The sequence below is a fragment of the Sminthopsis crassicaudata genome, chromosome 2 (genome assembly GCF_048593235.1).
Source record: "Sminthopsis crassicaudata isolate SCR6 chromosome 2, ASM4859323v1, whole genome shotgun sequence".
NCBI classification, from domain to species: Eukaryota; Metazoa; Chordata; class Mammalia; order Dasyuromorphia; family Dasyuridae; genus Sminthopsis; species Sminthopsis crassicaudata.
Window position 1 is genome coordinate 381,742,961 of NC_133618.1, and position 26,516 is coordinate 381,769,476.

The window sequence follows — 26,516 nt, forward strand, 5'->3', positions numbered from 1 at the left end:
TTTGTTCAATTTCTTTTTTTCTAAAATGGGGCAATTTAAGTATTCTATTTCCTCTTCCATTTATCTGATAAATTTGTATTTTTATAAATATTATGCAACTTTGAGTGTATATTCTTCTACCTTTGAACCAGTTCCAATAAAAGCTAAGGTTTAAGCATTGTTTGCCTTCACCTCCTGTTTTTTCTTTCTCTACAAAAGATCTTCATTGTATACCTTTGTTAGATGAAAAATTTTTCACTGATCCACTTCTCCTTTCTGCATTTTCCCAGTACTTCCCCCTTTCCCTCCCCTTTTATTGGAGATCATTCCAATAGGATCAGTTCACATCTATGCTTTCTGTCTATATAAATTTTCTTTAACTATTCTAATAATGATAAAGCCCTTAGGGGTTATATGTATGCTTTTCTTATGTAAGAATGTAAGTAGTTTATTCATATAGAGTCCCCTATTTATTTTATCATTTTAAAAAACTGGGATAATTAACTTTTGTCACGAGTAATTTTTTATTTATGAATTCTTGAAATATATAACTAGATAGCCAAGCTTTGTTAAAACCCCTTGTGACTCAAGTTGAGCTATTTGATTGTAACCTCCCACTCTGAGGCTACTGATTGTTAGAGCCATACATACCAGTCTTCCCCAGATAGACATGGAGATGAGACTGATGTTAAATTGTCAAACAACCTTTCTTTATTGGTGTTCTCAGCAAGGGTTAGCAGGAAGCAAGAGCAAGTGTAAGTATGTCTCTGCATCTCTCTCTGCTCCCCTCAATCTCTCTACATCTCTGCTTCTCTCCGCATCCTTCTCTTGCCTATGGCAAAACTGGCCATTTGTATATACTCTTCTCTGGATTACCCTGAGCCAAGCCCACTCAGCACTGGTAGGTGGATCCGCAGAAGGGAGATACCTGGAGTTAGTGCTGCGTCCTAAGAAAAGATCTGACACCTGTAAGGCAGATCCTCCTGTCTCAGAGGCCAAGCCCCCCTTTACCTCCTGGGTCCACCCTACCTGCTGACATGGCATACATGGCATTCTCAGAGGGAAAGTCTCTAACATTTGACTATGCTTTTAAATCCAAATCCCTCAAGTTTTCAGTGATTGGTCAATAATAGATACCAGCCAATGCCACACTTTCTTGTTTGGATTTTGTTGACTCAGAGTATGTATAAGTAGCTATTGTTTCTGTTTTGGACAAAAACTTGGAGGGTATTTCCCTTCCAGAGTGATATATATATATTTTTTTTTTGTTAATGAAAGCAAACGATATCATCTCTTGCCTCAAACATTATTTAACCTTTAATTACTGAATGGGCTTTGCCTCAGACAAAGTAAGACCCAGGAAAGACATTAGCTTAAAAAGGTCAAGGTGCCTCCACAGTATTCAGAGCCATCCAAAGAACTCTTTACCTATGTCTTGCCGCTGGACTCCAAAGACTATATAAAGGAGAAAGTGAGGCTGGTGACTTTGCAAGGCTCTGTCTCATTTAAATCCAATTCACTTGCAATCAAGACATCACCTTTCTCTCTTTCTCCCTCTTTGAGAACAAAGGACAAACAACAATCACAATTAATTATTTATATGGCTCTAGTTGAGTATAGAAATGAGCAAATTAATTTTTGTAGTAGTATCTTTTTGTTGTTGTTGTTGTCATATTGGCGCAGTCTAACCATGAGCAAAAGGTATCTCTCTAATTATTTTGGTCTGTCTTCATTTCTGAAAAAAGGGTTTTATTTATATATGTTCTACGTATGTCTGATGTAATAAAGCTTCTAGGAGAAAGAGCAATAATTTTAAAGACCTTTGACATTAGGGGGCTTCTGTTCTAACAATCTTTCATTGATTCTAAAGTCCTCTAGCTTTGGAATCTCTAACCCTGAGATCCCCTACCCCCAACCTAAGAGTACTATTATTCTACCAATCTATCAACAAACATTGCTGTCCGTGGGTCAGTGATAACCAAATTCCATAAACCACTTCTTGGTTCTACTTTGGGGATATAAAATTAGCATATCCATAACATGAAGAACTAGATAAATGTGACTCCTTGCTTCTGTTTCTTTGCTAAATTATCTTGAAATTTAGAGCATTCCAATTGGCATTACAATTAGAAGAAATTTTTCCTTTTTGACTTGGAAATGAGTTCAAGCCTGCAAATTATTTTGAGATACCTGGCAACACCAGTCTGTGACCCCAACCTCTTGGGGTCCCTTCCCAACCTCAACATGTCTTGGTAAAGGGACTCTTAAATTTAGTCTATATTTTGAGAAGAATTTATTTTTCTTTTTCTTTCTGATGCATTTTAATGTATACAGCTACTTTGCTAAAATAAATTAAATAGTTCCATTAATTTTTGTGGAACCTCTAGAGTTCTTTAAATAAACCATTATGTCATGTGCAAAAAAAAAAAAACCTCATATCCTTTTTGCCCCATACTTCTTTTGTCTATTTATTTTTGTCTTATTGATATAATTAGCACTCTCTCTCTCTCTCTGTATATATATATATATATATATATATATATATATAATTATCATTGTGCAAACTCTGTTTTTGGTTTAAATCAAACTTATTCACAGTGTATGATTTTTAATGAGTTGTTTTAGTGTTTTGCTAGAGGTAGAAGTCCTTAGTTTTCTTCTTCTGCATTGTCCCTTCTTGTTTTAAATTTTTTTTTTCTGCCTTGTCTGGAATCCTAATTTTTATTTCTACTGTTTCTAGTATACCTGAAACATAATAAATTCTACTCTGAATTTTTTTCATTTCATCTATGTATGAATCTTTATGTTTCAAATGTATTTCTTTTGAATAACATATTGTTGAATTCTATATTCTAATCTTTTCTTTAATCTCCCATTTTATGGATGATCATATTCTATTCAAGTTCACATTTATCCCAGTTGATTGAATATTGCTCCCTATCATATCCTTATATAAATTTTCCCCTCCTTGCCTTTACTCCATTACACAATAATTTTAAGTAAGACCTCAGAGGGGAAAAAAAGATAGCCATAAAAAAGAATATCTGGAAGAAATAGCACAAGGAATTTTTTAAAATGAAATTACAAATTAAATAAGTTTACAGGAAAGAACTAGAAGAATAGATTTATTAGAAAGCAAAAGTAATTACTCAAATCACAGACTTCCTGAAAATGTTAATAGATAATGAATGATTTCTTGAGAAAGCAAGAAATATAATAGAATCAAAACATTGAAAAATGGAAGAAAATATAAGGTATCTTAACAAAGACAACTGACTTGGAAACAAATGAGAAAAAAGATCATTGAAGAATTACTGGGATCCCAAAAAACCATGAATTCTTTCTCAAAATTGTGTAGTTACTCTCTTGTATTTTTCTCTTGATCATTTCCAGAAAAACACTATTTCTTCTATTGAGTGATTTATTCTATTCACATATTATTCCAACCTAAGGTTCTGATTTGAGACTTGTTCTAAGGCAATTCCCTCCTATCTTATTGATTAGATGATTGGGTTTTATTTGATCCTGAGTTTGACTTCTTGAATTCCTGCTGCTGGTGAGTCTTACGCTCAGAGTATAAGTAGGTATCAGGTTAGCCTAACTTACCTAGGTTCAAAGTATTTCATTCTTTAAAGACTTCAGGAGTGTCTCAGGTCAAAGTATTATGAAGTTCTATAATCCCTGGTGTGTCTGGGCCTAACTGTGGTCAGTTTTGCTCTGTACTTGTAGCACTTTGGAGATTCTTTGTCTGAGTACCCTTGTTTTCCTGAGATTAGATATAAAATACTTTGACCTGTAAATACCATCAATCAATGTTGTCAGATTTGTTTAACTGTATTAGCATTTTTTTTGTTTTCATTTTTTCCAGGTAGGAAACCAATCTCATGGTCACAGGCTTCTAGCTCTGTTTTGTGTGTGTGTGTATGCAGTTGTCTTAGATGAAGGCATTTTACTATGGTTTCTTTTTGGTTTGACGCTCTTTTTAGATCTTTGCTGATATGTGAGAGTTGGGCTCTCCTTTATCTAACAATCTTAATAAAAAGTCCAGATTGTTTCAGTAAATCCTTTTTATTAGTGATAATATTTTTTACAAATAGATAATTTTAAAAATGAGTGATAATTATTTCTTCAAAACAGTTAGTCACATCAAACTTATGTATCTAACTATCCTTATAACTTATGCTATCTACCTATTCTTAAAAGCTCAACTCAAGTCTCTGCTCTGTCACTGACTCCCCAGTTTTCCTCAGCCTACATCCACTTTCCCCACTTCTGAATTTCTCAAGCTTATTTTTTCTATTACTTGCTTGACATTTATCAGGTACAGATTTGTAACATCTTTTGGGCAGCAAAGTTATACTGAACCATCTTTTAACTTTTTGTGGTTTTATGGTCTTTCTTCCCAAATGTCAGTTCCTTCAGAGCAACTGCAGTATTTTAGTCTTTACAAAGAACCACAGTATCTAGGCACTCAATGAGTATTGATTAATTCTTGACTCATTGTTGAATTGATTGTTGACATCAATGATCTCTAAAAATCAAAAAGCCATTTGGTACCAAATCTTCTACTTATGTGTGTTTCTACTGCCTTGATTCAGCTAACATGACTACTCTGAAGCTGACAAGACAATTGGTGGATTCTTGTGCAGTAGAGTTATGTCCTGAATAGTCCCAATCCTGCCACTCACTTCATTTTTTGATCATTTTTTTGTTCTACAGCAACTCCACACTGCTGCCTTGCCCCATTGTAGGTAGTCTCCTCCCCATTATCCCTTTCAGATTCCCTTTTTTATCCTGTTTGCCTTTGTTGTCTTCTCCCTCTTCAGAATGTAAACTTTTTGAAAATACAAACTACTTTATTTTCTTTATTTTGTATTCCCAGGGCTTAATAAATCCCTAGTGTATAATAAATACTTTATTTATCCATTACTTATCCAGCTGTCTAGATAATTCGATTCTCCTCTCTCTCTCTCTCTCTCTCTCTCTCTCTCTCTCTCTCTCTCTCTCTCTCTCTCTCTCTCTCTCTCTCTCTTTCTCTCTCTCTCTCTCTCTCTCTCTCTCTCTTATTTTAGGTTAGATTCAACATAATGAGGAAACTATTTCTTGTAGTTAAAAGACAGTGGGAAGATTATGGTGGGTTTAGCCAGAATATAGCATATTGTCAATAGTTCCAGGTTAATGAATAAAATAAAACATCAAGGAATACAAATGCAAAAAAAAGGAAGGAGATTCAGATGTGTATGGGTAGGGAGAGTAGAGGATAGCAGATAAAGCTGCTCTGGTTACAAATGACATCTTAAAAGAAGCCAAGGAAGTCCTTAGACAGATAATATGTGTTAGGTAGATGACAGAAGAAAAGTCAGAGAAGAGTTCAAACTCACTTATTTAACAAATTAAGGTAATAAAAAGCAGAGTTCAAATTTGAACCGTATCTCAATATGTCACTCCTCACCCCACCTCTACCCCATTCAATAAACTCCAGTAGTTGACATCTTTAGGATCAAATATGGATCCTTAATTTGACAGTAAAAGTCCTTCATAGCTTTACCATCTTCTACCTTTCTAGTATTCTTATACCTTATCTTCTCATCTACTTCTGTCCCCTTCAAATAGTCAATAATTCAGTGACACTGGCTTCCTTGCTGTTCTTCAGGGACTACACTTCATCTCTAGACTCCAGGAATTTTTGCTTAATAGAATACTTTCCCTCATGATTTTTACCTCCTACCTTCATGACTTCCTTCAAGTCCTAAATAAAATCCCATCTTCTTTGAAAAGGAGTTTTTGATCCTCCTTAATTCTGGTGCCTTCCCTCTAATGATTAATTTTAATTTATCCTGCTCATGCCTTGTTTTGTTCACATGCTCTCTCCTCCATTAGACTGAATTCCTTGTGTAGGGGTATTTTTTTTTCCCTGTTAAGTTGGGGCTTAATAAATGCTTGCTAACTATATAAAGTCCTAGGAGTCTATTCAAGCATTTCCTTCACTAGAGAAGAATAAGAACTGCACAGATTAAGAAGGAAGAGAGGAATGCTAATAAATGGAAGTGGAAGAAGTGCCCATACCAATGAGTTCACATATGATCTACTTTTAACTGTAAAGGAAACTATGTTATAAGATTGATGAACAAATATTTGACTCCTACAGGTGGGGGCAATCCCCAATAGTAAGATGATTTGTAATTTGTTCTTAAGATAAAAAAGAAACTAGCAAGATTTTCTTTAAATATGATTCTTCAACCAGCAAAGTGAGACCAACAAAAAGAGAAAAATGTTGTTGCATTCTGATATGTGTCAAGTTAGAATTTCAAGTACAATTATGAGATTCTTCTGATAATAATATAGGATGGCAAATAAGGCTCAAGGGCAATCAAAGGTGTCAAGAAATGACTAATAACATTTTGCACAAAGGCAGCTGGTGCTGACCCTTCTGAGATAATATTACAACAGTCTGAAGAATCAAAAGGTTAAGAGCAGGTAATGCTAATTCCATCCTCATAACACATATGCACATGCTCACGTGCACACACATACACACACCCCATCCTCTTTTCCATATTCATAGGCAGTATAATTCATCCATATTCATTATAAAAAATGTTAATGCAAAAAAAGACTTTAATGCAAAAGTAAAATTTTCATTTATAATAAAGACTGTCTAGGGACAAAAAACCTATGTGCTTTCTCCCCAACTCCACAAAGGTTAAAGAGAAAATATTTATGACTAAAATAACATTGAGATGAAAAAATAAGGTTGGTGCACTACATGTCAGGCAGATCCCCTTGAGCCAAAAACTTCTTTTCTATGAAAATACATAATATTAAGAAGTGATAGTTTAACCAGCAGCTGCTAAAGAGTGAACTAAAGCATAATGGTGCTCAATGTTCACCAGTTCTGAAATAAGAGAATATGTCATTCAAAGTTATCTTTTTAATTGAAATTTGGCTCAATTGTTGAGAACCTAACAATACTGTAAATTCTCAGTCATCTATATACAATAGAGGATCTATTACCCTAATAACTAATAGTATGTATAGTTTCTGCTTTACCAATCATCTATTTGTTGACTAATTGTGGTTATCTATGTTTGTGTACAATCCCTCTCAAAAGTTCTTTGAAGGTAGGGATTATGTTTAGAATTTGTGTACTCCCCAGTCCCTACTACAATGCTCTGAATATGACACATGCCCAAAAAATATTTGTTGTATTGATTAGAACCACTGTTTGCCACAGAATGTTGCCAGTGGTATTGTTCTAGGGAAAGGATAAAAGACAGTTGTGGTATAATGACAAGTGGGGCATTAAAAATCAAGATTCTTATGATGATCCACACTCTTCCTTGCTGGGTTATGTTGCATATTCACTTCCTATCTATCTGCTTAAAAGTTAACTCATTTGTGTAAATGAAATAGTTGAACTAGATGATAATAATGGTTAATAGCAGTTTAAGGCTTGCAAAACATTGACATATCATGTGATTTTATCATCACATCAATTTTATAATTTAGGTGCTATTAATTATTCCCATTTGACAGATGAGGAAACTAAGAAAGATAGATGTTGACCACTTGATCAAAGTCATAAATGTTTGAAGAATGAGTCTTTCTGACTCTGGTATTCTTTACATTTTACCACCTAACTACATCTCATGGGCAGAATGATATTATAGAGAGTGTGCAAGGCTTATTGAGAGTTGCTTTTCAAAAATTTCAAGTCATATCAGACTCTTCATGACCCTATCGGTGTTTTCTTGGCAAAAAATACTAGCTTTCCTTTTCCTTCTCCAGCTCATTTCACAGAAAAGAAATTGAGGTAAACAAAATAAAGTGACTTGTCCAGTGCAACCCAACTAGTAAGTATCTGAGACCAGATTTGAACTCAAAAAGATGAGTATTCTTGACTTCAAGCCCAAAACTTTATGCACTGAATCACCTAGGCAGAATACCTGGGACCACATCCTAGCTCTGCTATTTAAGTACCTTATAATCTCTCTAGGTCTTAGTTTCTTCTGTTAAAAGAAGGGGGTTGATTATATACCTTTTAATATTACTTCCCATTCTAACTCTATGATTTTAAAATCCCTTCTCATTACTAATAATCTATGGTCCTACTACATTATTACAAATCCAAACCCCCAAAGTGAAATTAGCTTCACTTGCATTTGTATGCCTAAATCTATTCCACAATGGCAAAACTGTTGCAGTAAAATATCTTTACAATTATTCTTAAGATAATCAAGTAACATAAAGTCTGATTGAATCAATTTGATTGAAAAATTGTATTTTTAACAATTTCTCCCAGAGGACAGAATTTTTTTTACGAGGGGTGGGGGGGGGGGGCGGTATTCTTAATACCTAGCATAGTGCTTTGTCACATAAGTGCTTAATAAATGTTTACTAATTGATTGATCAGTGATTGTTTGCTGCTTATAAGCATTATGTAATTGTAAACAATAGCAGATATAACTTCTCTAGTAATTTATTCCCCAATAATTTCCATTTTTCCTTTATTCACCTATATTGATATTTTAGAGAATTATGTAAGTGTAAGTTTGTTTTTGAAAAAACAAAGTTTGTTTTTAAATTCCATATGTGTTATTTCTAAATGTCCTCATAATTTTGGCAGAACTATTGCTTTAAGTATGATAAAACAATACACACTGAACACACTGCTATTGATTACATAGCAGTACACCAAATTGAAGTAATATATGCAATATATTTGGTTCTTGGACAGATTTGTGATATTTGTTCTACTGCCAGAGTTATATTAAATATTAACACTTTGGTTTATTTCTTCAAACTTATCTGTTTTGCCCAATTATTTATAATGGTCACTGGTAAAAGAAATATTGATAATTTTTAAAGAGGTAGAAAACAAATGGCATTGATAATTTTCCATAATTTTCTACTTCTACTGAGAAAGACCAATAATCAACTGATTGTGCATTATATAATAATGACAATGTAAGCCAATAACTTTTTAGTCAGATGATTAATTTTGACCTGGCCGAATGTATAAATCATATACAACACACAGACACCAAATAAATGAGATTGCTTTATGTACACATTTATCTTTTAAAACTTTTTGCTTTGTACAATCATTTGGATTATTCCATCAAATACCACAATTCCATATAATGCACTCTGAGAAAGAAGGTAACTATACAAGACAATAAGGTTTAGATGTAAATAGTTCAGAATAAAATCTTTCCCACTACGAGAAAACTTTAAGTTCATGCTCTGCTAATGAGAACAGAAAATAGGAAGTCAATAATACTTTATATGGAAAGGGTGACACCTGTCTGAATTTTTAAATATTATTTTAAAATAATTTCATTATTTTAAAGATTTAGACACAATCTTTTAACATACTCTTATGAAAATTAAACTCCCTCTTCACTCAACCCCATTGTCATAATCTGAAGGTGTATTTGAGGACTTGGAGACCTATATGTAATACACAAAGTAAATAGTAGCTAATTGGCAGTTATTTTACCAAATTACTACCATTTGATATAATTAATGATTTAAAAATATTTATTTCTTAAAAAATATTTTGTTTCTTGTCTTTATTCTTCTCCTATATTCTCCCTATTTCTTAGTGATTATCAATAATATGATGAAAAGGTTAGAGGACCTAAATCAGAATCCTGCCTCCATTATTTAAAATGTATATGTGGGTGCAAGTCACTTCTCTGGATTTCAGTTTTCTCATCTACAAAATAAGATAGTTGGATGAGATTACTTTTGTCAATACTAACATATATAATCCTATAATTCATAGTGTTCATATAATGATATATTGCATATAATGAATAAAGTATTGTATTTGGAATTTTGAGTACCTGGATTCAAAAACCTACTTTAGGGATATGCTAGCTATACAAACATAGGTGAGTTGCTTAAATTTTTAAGAGCTTCAATTTTTTTCATCTGTAAAATAGGGATAATGATATCAATACACCTACTCTTAACCTGACAAAGTTGTTATGAGGGGAAATTTTGAAAACCTTAACATACTATGTAAGTATAATGGACTATTGGTAACAAAGCTTGTGGTCCAGAATAAATGAGTTGGCTAAAGAACCAGGGCCTGTGTTCAGTTCAGACCTCTTTCCAATACCATATGCCTTCACAATTTTTTTTAGACTGCTTTATAAACCTAAATCCCCTAATGAGGGTTATCCAGCTGAACATACATGAAACATTGAATGTTTTCAGTCACAGAAATGAGAACAAAAGGTACGCTCCTGAGAGGTGGGGTGGGGAGCTAAAAAAGGAGGACAATATGAACAATATTGCTTATTGTCAAGACATGGTAAAAAAAAAAAAAAAAAAATCAGCTATCCTTAAAGGAATAACATAAAAAAATCCTTTGCCTATCTTTCTAGATAAAGTTCAAACCTTTTCATAAGTACAAGTATAACACAATCATAGATGAACAAAATCACTACACGGGGTTTAACTTGTTTGAAGAAAAGGTAAATTAACTGGGGCAGAAGAAAAGTAAGATTTCTGGAATAAGAAATGGCACTATACAATTTTAAAGAGAGTGATAACATTGAGCAGTACCAGCAATTCACAAACTCTGATAGAGAAAATTCAAAATCATAGGTAATCCAAGTAATTTTTTCTTGGCTTTAAAAAAATGATTGTTTTGAAACAAGTTTACTTTCTTAACTGAATACAAATTATCTTTTGGAAAAGGGAGGCTGCCTAGAAATGTGTTGCAGATAGATATATCTTTTCTACCCCTCTAAAATTGCCATAGAATAATACAAGTTATTACATGATGAATTGGTGAGAGTATCCCAGGGAGTACTTCCAGACCACTGACCCATCCCACCCTTCCTTAAAATGCTCATCTACTTCAGATTAACCCTAGTTGTAGTGGAAAGCAAAATCTTGGCCCCTAAATTTGAAGCATCGCTTTCCTGCTGCCTAATACTGGTCTTCACCTGTGAAAAGCATTTAATATGCTTGGTCTATTTTTTTAAAAATGTGTTTGGGAAACTCAGGATCTCAGTTTCTGTATCTAAAAAATGATAATGGATTTGATGACTTCTAAAATCTTTTCCAGTCTAAGTCTAAACCACTATTTCACAGGCTGATAATTTTAAAATAATTTAGCTTCTCATGTTGAAAAAAAAATCTGTAATTCTTCTAAACTTGGAATTCATTCTTCCACTAGGAAGAAAAAAAAGAGGAATAGAAAGAGCCCTCCCTTTAAGGCAATGATCAATGCTAATTGACTTTTCTTTCCCAGAATAAGATCTTACTCTTCTATCTCCACGGAGCCTTTCTCTCCACAAAGTGGGTCAAACTCACTTAGGTTAGTAAATAGCTGGAAGGAAAGATAGGAAGGTAAAATAACGGATTATCACGAGATAAGAAGTTCGAAACAGACTTAGAGAGATCCTAATCAGCAGGGCCAACGCCTCCTCCGCCCCCTCCTCCTTGCTCAAGTATGTGGGTCCCAGGGCCTAAGTTTTATTTCCAACCCAAGGCTTTACCCACATCTACCTGGCCCGGCGCCTGCGATTTCAAGCAAAGATTAGTGAAGATAGGACAAAATTCTAAGTACTTTTTAAGGAGATGAAGTAACGTAGCAAACGTAGAGGAGGGAAGCCAACAAAACCTACTACGAGAACAGAAAGGTAACGAAATCGCACGTTTCGGCATTTCCTGTGTCTCGGGTGGCACCAGCTGCGAGGTACCCCGGGAAGTAAGTGTGTGGCAGAAGGCCAAGGTCAGCGCGCAGCGCGTTTCCTCGGTCACACAGAACCCAGGTGCAAGGACAGCGCTGCTCGCCTGCGCCTTTCGCACAGAGCTCCCAAATCCCCGGCCGCGGCCAGACTAAAAGCATCACAGCCTTCCGGCCGTTTGTGGGAGAGTTAGACTGCATTATTTCAAAGTGACTTTCAGAATTTACTCAGCCTGGCACGCGGGCGTGGGGCATTAAGACGGGAAGGTCGGGAATGCAGATTTGTGCCTGTTGCTTGAGTTTGTCTTTCCAAGTTCGAAAGATGGCAAGGGATGGTATTTAGTCACTTGGGATGTTGGCAAACGGATTCTGAAACAAAAGCTTCTTCTCTATCTAGGAGTTATCGTCTGGGTAAACAGATGGTGTGGACGAAAGCCCTTCCCCAGACAGGGGCCTGACACTGATGTTGTTCATGCTTTGGTATTTCAGCCCCGGCTTGGTTCTCACACCTGTGTTTGCCAAAGAAGGCGGAAAAAGCAGCGGTACTCGGCCTCAGAGAAATAGGTCAAGCGGGCTGGCACGGTGCAGACTCCTCCCCTTTGGGAGAGGCCACAAAGTTTTCAATTCCGTGTCCTGCAGAAAAAGCAATAAGAGATCTTAAAGGTTGGATCCTAGGTCTGGCCCTGCTTTCCCAGAAAGCGCGAGCGAGAGAACAACCACTTCTGTTTTCTGTTCTCCAACACTTACTTGCAGGGTGCTAGCTGGGCTAAACTAGTGGCGCTGCTCCTTGGGAGGTCCCCGCGACATAAATCCCTAATCTGGTTGGGGAATGGGGGGAAAGGAGAAAGAGAACCAGGGCAGGCATTAAACTCCCAGTGGAATTTGAGGGCTTATTAGGTTTCCAAACCGGTAACCACCTCTTCTCCCACCCTTCTTGTTTTCTTTTTATGTGTGTATCCAAACTTCTTCCTTTCATTCCCTTCTCTTTCTTTGGTTCTTCCTAAAGACTGGTTTATGTAGGACCAGAGGTTTTTCTTTTTTCACTAGCAACAGGTGAGGTGAGTTTAAATAAAGAAGAAACAATCTCCAACTAGTTTCAAAAGGATTTATTGTAGGATCGCTTTCTAACTATACAGAAATGCAAATTTCCTTGGCCCTTAACAGCCACGATCCGTTGAGTTCATTTTAAGGGGGAAAAGTTCAGGACAAGATAATCTTTGTGGAACATTCCACTTTTGGAGATTATGATTCGAGTTGGGTGTCTATCTCCAGATCGCAGCCTGAACTCCATTTATTTATAGAAGAGTTTAGGAGGCTTTATTTGACAAGGCCATCCTCTGGATTCCTATATCTCTTTCTTTTTCTGTTTGACTTTTTTTTGCTGAAAGATTTTACAAGTGTGTGAAATCCCCACAAGTAAGCATATTGTGCAGTTTAGTTTATACACGGGCTTTCCGGAAACAAGAGTTTTAAATTATGTCAAATTGTCCAATAATTACGTCGTCATTTTATTCCTGTAAATGAATAAACAAATTTTTTTTAAAAAATCTACTATTTGAGACACAGATTTTATTAGTAAAAGGATCTCGAACTGATCAATAAATTAGTTTGTTATGCCAGCCCTGAGACTGAAATAAAGCTACTATTCTGAATATTCAGCATTTTTATTTTGCTCTTTTGTTCTTTTTTTATTATTATTTAAAAGAGACCTTGCTTTGAAATTAGTGATTTTCTTTCAATCGACTTTTAAATGCCTTCCAAATTTTAGCTTATATAAACAATCTAATCCTAAAGAATGAGTGTATCAAACAGCAAATGAAAGAAACAATAGTTTCATCCAAAAGAATGACAATAATAGATAATATACCAAAATTCATGGGATGCAGCCAAAGCAGTTTTTAGAGGAAATTTTATCTCAGATTTTAGCCTATGTTTCCATTAATTAAATGCTGAAATTTTGGCTTTTAGTGAAAGAAAAATAATTCTGTACCAAGAGCAAAGAAAAACAAGTTTTAGGCTAATCAAATAAAGAGCAGTCTCTGTTTCTCTCTGTCTCCCTTTCTCTTTCTCTTTCACGCACAGACAAAAAAAAAAAAAAAAAAAAAAAAAAAAACTTTACAACAATTCTTGATTCTAAAAAATTTACTTGGAAAATTTACTTATTCTCTTAAAGTAATCACAAAAAGATTTAATACTTAAGGATTTTTTTTTTCTTTTGCTAATCTTGTCCATAGTTCTGCAAAGACAGGGCCTTCCTTAGAGGTGGGGAAAAAAAAAGAAAGAAAGCAATCAGAATGGAAAAGATATTATTTTGCAGCAGAAGAGACTTGATGAAAATGTAAGATAGCACTTACCAGTTCCAGGGTTAAAGAATAAATTAATTAAGAAAATTAAAAAGAAAAATTAATAAATAAATTATATTAAGCCATAAAAGAGTTTTCACAGGTAAATCATCTAGTATTCTTCATTTAAAATTTAAAAAGCCTTTGAAAGATTACAAAAAACAAAAATAGAAGAGAAAGTCACAAAGCCCAAACTGGCAAACATCTGATGTTTTACAAATGATAAAGTCCTATGTTGTTTTATGTATGTATTCAAATATTATTATTTAATTTGCAAACTGAAATATATATTTTTCTTGCTTTTGTAATATTTGAAAAAAGGCTTAAAGTCTTAGCTCCCTACTTTCAAAAAGAAGATCATTTACAATGTTTAAATACTTCAGTGTTTATGAAATAGGAAAAGAATGAAACTGCATTTCAAAATCAGATTCATTAAAACTACCCTCAGATATATTTATTCACAATATTTTACAATATTGAAATTAGCAAAATGAAAGAAAGAGAAGTTCAAACCTGGCTTTAAAAAAAATTTGCTCTCATTTAAAATTTTCAGCATACATTCTGTCTCTTAAAATGCATGGAAAATTGTATAGTTTTTATTAGGTTGTAGAACTCATGCATTTTTCTCTAAGTTCTATAATAAAATTATAAAATATATATTTGTATAGTTGTGACACAGAAGAAAAATAGAATAGATAGAACATTAAATAAAAGTGTTTTTTCAATAAAACCTACCAGATTCTGTGTTCATGCAGTATATTTCCAAAAATAACCTCATACAAAGGATATTATGCTTGAGAAAAAAAAAAAAGCATTCTTCTTTGTGCTTTTTAAGAGATTTAGCACAAAATATAATTGATAAAAACAGTTTCCCGAAATGTGCAACTTTTACACTCTACAGAAGAGCAATGACTAGGCACTAAGTTAATGGTTATAATGTAAAAAGTTTTGCATTAATATACACATAGACACACACATCCACAAGAGCAGTATCAATAGGTGGTGAGTCTCTGACTCAGGATCTTTAAGAAGAGACTGCAGGACCACTTGTAAAGATCACAAAATTGCCTAGTTAAATTCAGACTGGTCAAGATGGTCCTTTCTACATTGATACCCATGTCTCCTTTTGGGATTTATAAATGGTGAAGGGAAGGTTTCATTTTTAATTTTTGTTGGGCAGCATTTCCCTAGCTTTTTGCCTGTGTAAATGAAGCAAAGCACACCTTTAGTCCTGTCCTACTCTTCCTGACTCCAAGGACCATCATGCCAATACTTTCATTGCTCTTTCTTGGGAAGGATATGGAGTATTTGCTTCTTTAACCGATTAAGACAAACAGAGGTTAAATGACTTGCCCAGGGTCATATCTAAGCTAGTAAGTGTTTGAAATTTGAACTGAAGTCTTCCTGACTCCAGACCCAGCATTCTATCCAGTGGGGCTGCCTAGCTATCTCAAAGCACCAAGAAATTTGGGAAAAGAGTACTAGCCAATTTTCCCAATGATGTAATACTATATGCAGAAAAGAGCTTATGACAATTTATTTCATAGTTAATTGTTTTGTTTATTTTAAGCTAATAATGAAATGCAGAGCTTTATTTCCAGTACTGCTGAACTTTAGTTCTAATTAATTAAGGTGGGAGGGTTTGTTCACCTCCATGAGCTGACCTACCATTTACCATTCTCTAAATCAGGGCTTCTTAAAGTTTTTTGATCCTTTTTTAAACCAATTTTTGTCAGAGAAATTTTTACACAGCGCTAGGCATATAGATATGTAAAATACATATACAAATCATATATTTATTGCTAATAAATCATAAAAGGGAGCTAGGTGGTGCAGTGGATAGAGCACCAGCCCAGAAGTCAGGAGGACCTGAGTTCAAATGTAATCTGACACTTAGCACTTCCTGGCTGTGTGACTTGGGCAAGTCACTTAACCCCAATTGTCTCAGCAAAAAGAAAAAAAAAGAAAGAAATCATAAATTAATTTATTTTAAAACAATTATTTGGTATAAATAAAATTTTATTAAAGACAAAAACAAATTTGCATACTAATGATTTTTTTTATTTTTACGTAAAGAATTTAATCTTAGTGGAATATTTGATACCTTTTACTGTTGCCAAATTTTTCTCAACCCCCACATTCAAATGGGGCCATGACCTACAGTTTAAGAAACTTTGCTCTAAATCACCCTTGCAATTAAAAAATAGATAAGAGATAAATGTTCTGATTGAAAATCACGAGTTATCTGTAAGTAAAGCAGCAGATATTGTTCAAATATCCCAAACCTGAGAGTTAGAAGTGTTGGTTTTTTTAACTGACTAAAAAGTCAGAATATTATTACTTGAAATTAAAAATGCATTCTGACTTTGCCTGGGTTTAATACTTGCACTGTCAATTAGGATATTTTCTTCCTACCACAGAGGTCAATATGAAGTCCAATTGTGTTAGCCATGAGCTATCATTTCACTGCATTAAAATGTCAGCAACTCTTTCTCATAATTCTTGAACAAGCTCTCTCAAAGTTTCTATTTGAAGATTGAAAAGAGTAAGAAATTGGAACTGAGCCTACTCTTCCCCCACCCTCCTCTAAAAGAGGAGGAAAGAGGGGAGAGGATCTGGCCAAATACCATACTTAAGCATTGAGATAACAAAATGGTTTGAGTCTGGAGTGGGGGGAAGGGATGGTACCAACATCTCCCTGTTCTTATTCAGATATTATTGGAAAAAGATAACTTGTCTTAATCACTTTGACTTTGGAGATGGAACTTCGCTCATTCACCAATGGGATTTGCAGCACCTAATATTTGAATGACCAGTTTAGAAGCTTAAGTAATTAAAATAACCTATATGTACATATTACTGTACAGTTTACAAAGCCTTTACAAAGTGTCATTCCCACTTAGAAGAAGAAATCGAGGCTTAATGAAGTTAAGTGATTTGCATAATACATAGCTGGTGAGTGGGGCTGGAACCTAGGTTTCCTAATTTTAAATCCAATATTCTTACAAAGAGAAAGAGACAGAGAGACAGAGAGAAGAAAAGAGAGACAGGAAAAGGAAGGGAGAAAAAGAGAGAGAAAGGTTTATACAGAAGATAATTTATTTTATAATGTTTCAGAAGGGAAGACATCTCTCTAAATCTGAATCTGAGCAGTAGTATTAGTTTTGAAGTTTGCCAATACCTTTCTAAAATGCAATCTGGTTAGTGGATCATCACTGAAGAGGTTCAGGAAGATATGTGACTACTCAAACTTGGACTCTTTGCTTCTTATACAATTAAGATTGCAATTGAAGTTAAATGCCAATTTAAAAAAAAATATATACACACACACACACACACACACACACACATATATACACAACGTGTCCCAAAATACTTAGTGCACTTTTAAGTTCTAATAGCTTATGTATATGCGTATATATATATATATGCATATATATATATATACGTATATATATATATATATATATACACTGTGGAAAATAAAATAGAATAGAGGAAGGGCTCTAAAATTAGAAGGACGAGGAATTATTTGCTGTGGGAGATTTTATTTGAGATTTAAAGGAAGCTTTAGAAGCCAGGAGTCAGATATGAGGACATAGATCGTTCCAATCATGGGAGTCAAGTGGTGAAAATATCTATAGCAAGATTTCTTTTTTTTATTATTATTAATTTTATAATTATAACCTTTTTTGACAGTACATATGCATAGGTAATTTTTTACAGCATTATCCCTTGTACTCCCTTCTGTTCCAAATTTTCCCTCCTTCCCTCCACCCCCTCCCCTAGATGGCAGGCATTCCCATACATATTTAATATGTTATAGTCTATCCTAGGTACAATATATATGTGCAGAATCTTGTTTGTGACATTGACCTCTTTGGTGAAATGTATGGATCCCTTCTCAGAGTAATACTTTTAAAGGCACAAAATGAAGTACATTGGATTACAAAGGAAACATTATTTTGAAATACAGTTAGCAAAATATTTAAGAAACAAATCACAGATCCTATATTAAGAACCACTGGCTACAGTTCTTCTGTTCTACCATGTTAATCTTTTTTACTTTTCTAGAACATTTCCAGTTTACTGCCCTATAATTTGCAAACTCACTTCTCTCTTTTTTGTGAAAAGCAGAAACATTCATTCTCCAGGGCACTTCTTCCATCGGATATCATCTTTCAAAAAACACTAACAAATATTTCAAGGAATTTTATTTTTTTTTATTACATTAGTACTAATTCATTTCAATCTAGTGATTAAAACTCAAAAAGGGAAGAGAAGAACTCTCTTACTATCTTCTTAATTATCCTGAGATTCTAATACTTAAGACATAACTTTCTTCCAATGATTATTTGATCATTAAACTGCCTACTCCATCAATGAATATCAGTTTTGAGAAAAACTAGACACTAACCTTATTACCTTTGCTAGAATCTGCTTCTTTCTCTACCCAGAATCCAGACTGCCAATCCTCACAATCTTTTAATTTTTCATCTTCAATGTTAATTCAGTCTCTTGCAAGGGAGTAAATATTGGTCTAATCAAATATAAAACTAACTCTGCCACTGTTTGACTTTGAACAGGGCCAAAAAGTAATGTTAAGGCTGATGCTATTATGGGTGACAACTTCTGAGATTCTATAATAGAGGTAAAGTAACCAGAAACAGTTTAACACAACAATGGACAAATAATTGGCTTCAGAGTCAGGCCACATGTCCCATAAACTGGCTTTGTGACCTTAAGCAAATCATTTAATATCTCAATGCCCCAGAAACTTTTAAGTTGTAGAGAATTTGCCAGTCTACATTTGGAATGAAAGTACCTCACTAGAAACTCTTTCCCTCAATTAAATCTGAGATACTCTTAAAAACAATCAAGCAAACCAGTATCTATCAGGAAAAAGATTGTTCCACTATTATCTGCTTTGACAGATTTCATCTAGAATATTATGTTCAATTCTGAGAACCATAATATAGAAAAGATAATTGATAAGTTGGAATTTATCCCCAAGAGGGCAACCAAAATTTCATGGTTAAATGTTAGAGAATGTTTTACTGAGAGATTTTTGAGAGGGAGGAGGTAAGAAGAAAAGGGATGAGTAGAAGGAAGTATTTTAAGGACTATCATGTAAAAGCAGAATTTTACTTATTCTGAAGGTAGAAATATTCCCAATGGATGTTAGAAATTTCAGAGGAGTGAATAGAAGTATCCCAAAATGGAGTGAGATATCTCAGAAAATAGTAAGTTTCACAACATTGGAGGAATATGGTAGAAGAATTCTTTTTGAGGCACAGGCTGGATTAGATAATTTCTGTGAGTCTATATGAATTCTGAGATCCTCTATAAACCTCACCTTCCATTTTTATATAATGTGAGAGTTGTACTACATGCCTTCTCTCTTCCTGCTTCACATTATTCTAAACTGCCTTCTTGTTTTACCAGTTTATGTTTCTGAGGTCCCTCCTCCTAGCTCTAATAGTCTTTGATTTTACTTTTTAAAATTATGTCACTTCAGTTTTGGATTAGGTCAGGTACTTTTGGGAAACTACAATCCTCTTTAAGATCATAAAGGAGCCATTTAATGCAGTGAAGCCTGAGTGTAGTAGCCTAATGCTGCTTCCCAAAATGCCTGACTTATTCCCATGAAGCAGATTATCTATACTAAAGACTATGGCTCATTGTCAACATTTGTTTAGTCATTTGAACTACATATTACTTCCTCTATTCTTTACACTGATGTGATTCAAGAATAGATACTACACTATAAGAACATTATCAGATATTCTTCCTTACCTTCCCCCCAAAAATCATTCAAATATGCCCAAGACTTGAAAGTTTATAAAACATTTTTTCTCACAATAACTTTGTAGCTATCCTCTTCATTTCTCATATTAGAAAACTGGGACTCAGGGTTAAAGTGACTTGTCTAAGGTGATACAGTTATATTGTGTTTTTTAAAGCTTAGTACATTGCTTGACATATAATGGATTTTTATTGAGTGATGATTGAGATTCAAAAAATCAGGCCCCTGAACATTGAGTTTAATTTTCATTCCATTAAATCACATTGTCTCTCATACAAGACAATTTTTTGTTTGTTTTTTTGTTTTTTGTTTTTGGTTTTTTGGGGTTTTTTGCAATGCAATGTATATAGAGTGCAAAATTGAGTTTTGGAGTCCATCAAGCCTGGGGTCACTAGTAATTACCCCCAAAGCAACTATGTTCATCTACCTCAGTTGTGTAGCTGCAGATGTGCCTGTCCTCTTTATGTGTGTGTATCTTTGTCACATATATACCTGCTTTAAAATTGCATGCTCCCAAAGAGCAGGGATTCTATAAATTTAACCTACTTTGGGAAATGCTAAGCCCAATGATCTGTACTCTATTTTGAGAGAGAGAGAGAGAGAGAGAGAGAGAGAGAGAGAGAGAGAGAGAGAGAGAGAGAGAGAGAGAGAGAGAGAGAGAGAGAGAGAGATGGAGAGGGGAAGGGGAGAGAGGGAGGAAAGAAAAGGAGAAAGAAAGAGAGAGAGAGAGAGGGGGGGGAAGGGAGGGAGGGAGAAAGAAAGAAAGAAAGGGAGGCAGACAGAAGTAGGGAGAAAGACAGAGACAGAGGCAGATAGACACAAATACAGAGAGGTAGAGAGATGGGGGAAGGAGGGAGGGAAAAAAGAGAATGAATATGAGGTGAAGTTTTTGTTGTTGTTTTTTGTTGTTGTTTTTTTTAAATTTCAGTGGCTAGTTTCTTATTCCTAATTACACTTTTACAGTGTTTCGGGAAACTTCATTCTCAGCCATCTGCACAGGGGAAAAACCTGATTAGTCTATCACTTTTAGGTCTTAGGGTAATAGCTGCTTTTACCTTCTTAGTTTGAGTCACTACATTTGCAAAGCCTTAAATCTGTCAGTTTGGCACTGACTTCTATCATATGCATATTAATAGGAATAATAACCACAACATCAGTGATTTGGGACTTTATAACTGAGTTATTTTCCATAAGTGCTAGTGCCTAGTTGGCTTGAGAGTCACACAAATATTGCAAAGAATTTTTCTTTTAAGATTTATCTCCTAACTTAACTATCAATATTTGGGGCTAGAAGGGACCTATAAATTATTGTCCTGTTAGGTTCATGATGGCTTTACAACTTGGGTATCCTTATTTAATAAAAGAATGGAAATTTTCACATTGAGTACAATAAAACTAATAAAAAAAATTACATGTTGAACTTAGCAACTCTATGAAAATAATACTTGTTTGGAATGCAGTGGATACTATTTATAATTAAGTAATAATATAGAATTCCCCTAACATTGACTCATCATTATATATTTTTCTATGAATTTTTAAAAAGTTTTTCTTAAGTTACTAAAATGGACTTTCATTTAAAAACAAGGCATTGGTCATTTTGAGCCTTGTAATTTTTGCCTTATATCTGCTTATTCAACATCAGGTTAGAATTTTTTCATTGTCTTAAATATTTTTTTAAAAGCAGCTGGTTTTCAAGATGCTACACCAATATCAGAAAGTTACTTTAGACAATTTTATTTGCTGAATTTATAATTGCTACTATAAAACAGCAATTGCTCCCTTATGTTAGTTAAATACACCAAAAGTTTTCTTAAACATCTTCCCAATTTATACTATTTCAAATATTTGTGTTGTCATTGTTTTGTTTTGTCAGCTATGAGAATTCATATGGAGAGAAAATATAATCCAAATGTATTTGGATCATTGCAGATACTTAATAACCCTAAATTCCAACCAAATAATAATCTAAATGTATTTGGATTATTGCAGATACTTAATAACCCTAAATTCCAACCAAATAATAATCTAAATGTATTTGGATCATTGCAGATACTTAATAACCCTAAATTCCAACCAAATATTGTTGTTTCATCTATTTTGTTTTTGTTTGAAAAATATGTATAGGCAAAGAACTTTATTCCCTGATGACTATATATAGTCTCCAAACTTCATACAATTACCAATTACTTAGCACTCTCAGACTTATTTCCCACCACAAGCCTGTAAGGTTGAAAGCTCAAGTATTATTATCATCATTTAAAGATAAATTAACTGAATCCCAAGAAAGTGAAATCAATAGTTAAGTATAGGAGCCATTTCTTGAAATATCTATTCGACCATTCCTACCACACCCACCTGACTTGAACATAATACAAAACACATTAATTTCCTGCTGCCAGAAAACTCTTTATAAAAGTGGGGGAGACTTTAAATATTTTTTGCTCTATGGACTGAGGAAGCCTTGGCTTCACTTTTGCTAAATATCTCAGCATTTTTGCCATATGCACCACCTACACACCTAACACTTCACTGATAATCCTATGCCATTTTCCCCCCAACACAATGGAAAGTTAATTGAATGTTTTATGCTTTAGTAATATCAAAGAAATGAAAAGAATGTTGGTTTCAACCATATTTCAATAATAAATGCATTAATTTTTACCTTTTAACTGACACTTGTACTAATTTCCTTAAATGCTCTCTTTTGCTCCCTTTTGATCTGTCTGGCTTTGTCGGGGCTGATGATGAGGACTTACTTCAAATGCAAAAAGATTAGCTCTCTTTCCTTTAATAGCACAATTACAGCCCGTGTGATGTCTAAATCATGAAAGATATCAGGGACAGACTTCTAAAGTCGCATCAGTTTATTACAAAAGTGGCAGTAATAATTTTAATTACTTTCCTTTACAAAAGATATCAAAATTGCTCTAATTACCTACTGGCATTTAGGAATTGTTGGGAGGTAGAAGTAGTTGGGGGGGAGGAAATTTAGTTGTCCTTTTCTTAAATTTGACTTAAGCAAATGTGTTAGGAAGAACCATAGAATAAAAAAGTATTGTGAGATGTTTTAACCCTGACCCAAGATTTCAGAGACAGACAATACAGCCTCAGGTATGCAAAATGTATAAATTGTATAATATTTGAGATCTATATAATACTACATCTAATTAGGTTTAGAATTTACTATTTAAGACCCATTTAAAATAAAGAATGAGTTTTTAAACATTCAATGTTTAAGTTTGACAGAAAATGTTAAAAAGACTAGACTTCAGTACATAAATGATTATTTTGCAGATTTTTATCCAAAGCATAACTCAAAATAAATGGTTACGGTTGATTTTATCCTTAAAGAATGATAACTAAGTTGCATTAAATTTAAGATATTTAAAATTTATCATAGAAGGCCAAAAAAAATTGAGAGAGAGAAAATGATAAAGAGATCCTTATGCCATTACACATAGATAAAATTAAGTCAATGAATAAAGAGAAACATTGATCTCAGAAGAGAAAAGACTAGTTCTAATGCATTTAGGTTCATCAGAGATAAACTGAAGCAGTCTGACCCATTGTCAGCCTATTCTAAGATGAACATGTGTTAAATTCTGTTGAAAAATGTAGCACTTAAACTTTGGCAATGAAACAATAAGTTTTTACATGACTCGAATAAAGCCCTATTGAATTAAAAAAAAAATAAAAAGCTGTGTGAAATAAACACTTTCTAAAAACATTTCTGAAAGATGCAATGTTCTGGCAAAATTACACACTTTCAAGCAAGAGTAAGTAAAAGTAACAGTTTAGATTTAGAAAACTGTCTACAACCAAGATAATCTTGAGCAGATTGCAATAGCTGCAAAGATTGAATAGCTGCAAAGGATATTACTCAGGTTCCCTTTATGAAGGAATTTTCTGGCCTCAGATTTATTAATTTAAAAAATAGATCCTAATAAATGGTTCTTGCCTAAAAAGATTTCATCAGAACTACAAGCATCAGTTGAGTGTGTTATACCAGAGTATAATTTAAAGTCATTGTTAGTAAATGTTAATTTTTTTTCCAATCCTTAGTTTAGAAAAAAGCTGTGAACTGAGCGGAAAAACTCTTTTCTCACTTAATGATATTTAGCTGTAAGTAATATACAGTATGCAAATTGCTTTGCAAACCTTAAATCATCATGTAAATAATAGCCGTTATTCTTATTTCTCCTAGCTGTGCAAAAATCAAAATGGAATCATATTTTTATGGAGCAGCTAAAAAAAAATCACACATGTTATCTGAGAAAATAAAAGGACATTTTTAAAGCTTAAAGCCCAATTTTGCTGACTAATATTGACATGGATTCATTAACCTGATAAGATTTATCACAATTCAGAGGAAGTAACTTAGAAGGGCACTAGGAATGAGCTCCTTCAAGATACTTTACCCTGTTCTCCTAAAGCCAAAAATATCATTTGGCTATATTCATTCCTCTAAAAAATAGGTGCACCACTCCATGAATTTACCCCATTTGCACTGTATCCTTTATTTGTGTATATGCTATATATTTCCCTTACACCTCAGTGAGCTCCTTAGAGGGAAGAAACCTTGATGTTTTTAATTGTGATATCTGTATCACTTAGCAATGTGCCTTGCACATAATAAGTACTTAATAAACAGTTGTATTTAATTGTTCAAAACAGATCTTTTATATACATCTTCAATACTTGCTTTGGCTAATATCAAGACTATCAGGGTAATATCAACTTTTAGGAGTATGAATTTTAGCATAATTTAGAAATTTAGAAATTTTTATTTTTTTCTGTATATGAATACATAGAAAAGAGGGAACAAAGTCAATGGGACAGAGACAGGGAAAGACAATGTACATTTCTAATTTAATTCTACAAATATTACATATACTAATAAAGGTAAATATGACCTCAAAAGCCTCAAAAATAATCAACTATTTCAAAGACTGCTAAACTCAACCAAAGTACAATTAGGAATGAACTGGCCTTTCTCTTTGGCTTCATATATTCATACATAAGAACTCTTGGAAATGAATATAATACAGCCTTAATGGTGTCTTGGTGGCTATTTAATGGCTCACACGCTACTAACATGCTCCTTTTTCTACATTAATAACTGCTCCAAATGATGTGTCTTTTCATATTAGCACACTGTTCTGTCAGCAGTTTGAGCCTGATGGAAAAAAGATTTTGAGGCAGAGGAGTCTTTGCCAAAATTGGGAATGTGTGACACCGCAAGAAAGACATCGTCAAGAGCAGTTGCTAATTTATTTTAAGTGCCCCCTGAGTTTTTAATTTATCTGAAAAAATAAATAGATAAATCAAAGGCTCTCTGTGCCAGCCCACCCCGGCACCAACAGTGGTGTGGTCGTTTGTAGGAGGTGGTATCTGCTGCCAGAAAGAGGTGTCAGAATGTTCAGCCAACAAAAACATCTCATTGACTGAGCATTTCTGATTTTATACATACATACATATATACACACACACACACATACACACACACACACACATATTTATAAAAGGCTATATCACATTTGTATACAGTCGACCTTTTCCTTTTCCTAACTTGGCTGGTGATGCACATGCTAAGTGTTTTTTAATCAGTCTATAATATCAAGAGGAACTGGTGGCTTCTTAAAACATGGATTCTGGTTTGGAATGTTATCAGTTGAGTTTGGAAATTCATTATCAAAGTAAGGAGCACAGTGAATGCTATAGTTTCATGAATATGCAGATTGTGTTTATTTAAACATTTTTTTATTACACTTTGTGTTTTTCTAAATTGGGTCATCATTTTCAATATAATTGGAATGTGATGTGTGTCCTGTTTTCCTTAAAAAGCCATCTGGTTCACTTTACTCACAGACTCCAAATTCTTTGTTGTAATATTGGTCCCTAAATATACCCCTTATATTTGAATTTAAACTTGATTTTCAAAGGCAAGATAGAGTGATTGGTGAGATGTACACTGGACTTGGAGGGAAAAGAATCAAGTGTCATTACTCGACCCACCCCTTACAAGCTATGTGTCCCTGAAGAAATTATTTCATTCCTCTGGTCCTCATTTTTCTCATCTGAAAAACATATTTGAAATTTCTAAGATCTATGATTTCAGCATTTTGGCCATTCTTTTCATCAGTAAAGATCATAACTCTCTACCCCTTAGTGAACTATCTTCAAAAGTTGCTGTTATAAAAAGAAAATCAAACAATAAGTATTTTTTGACCATTTCCTGGTTGAGAGGTGCTAGGTGGTAGGGACATAAAAACACAGAATAAAACAATCCCTGCTCACAAGTACTTTACATTCTAACAGGGGAGACAACAAAGAGGTATAAATATTTACATAGAGATATAGATTGACATATAGAAATATAGATGATATAGATTTAGACATCTAGATAGACATATACACATAAACATCTTTGTACTCAAATGATAGATGACACATGTGTGTGTGTATATATATAATATATATATGCACATATGCATTTGTGCATACACACATAAAATATATTTAATAAAAAGAAAAGAAAAGGAAAGGAAAAACCAGTTACCCAGTGGCTAACCTTCTGGTGATTAGCCCTAAGCACTTAGCTGCATTAGTCTTATGAAGACAGAAGCCCCATCTGTTGCAAGGCTTATGCCTGAAGCCTTCTCAGCTTTATGAGACC

At 33.8% G+C, this 26,516-nt stretch overlaps 1 long non-coding RNA gene across 1 annotated transcript in view; it reads left to right on the forward strand.

Moving 5' to 3' along the window:
• Positions 1–11,421: 11,421 nt before the first annotated feature.
• LOC141556715 (uncharacterized) overlaps positions 11,422–26,516 on the forward strand; it is a 116,220-nt gene continuing 101,125 nt past the window's right edge. The window contains exon 1 of the long non-coding RNA XR_012486617.1: positions 11,422–11,642. This is a non-coding gene — a long non-coding RNA (uncharacterized LOC141556715). The remainder of the gene's footprint in view (positions 11,643–26,516) is intronic.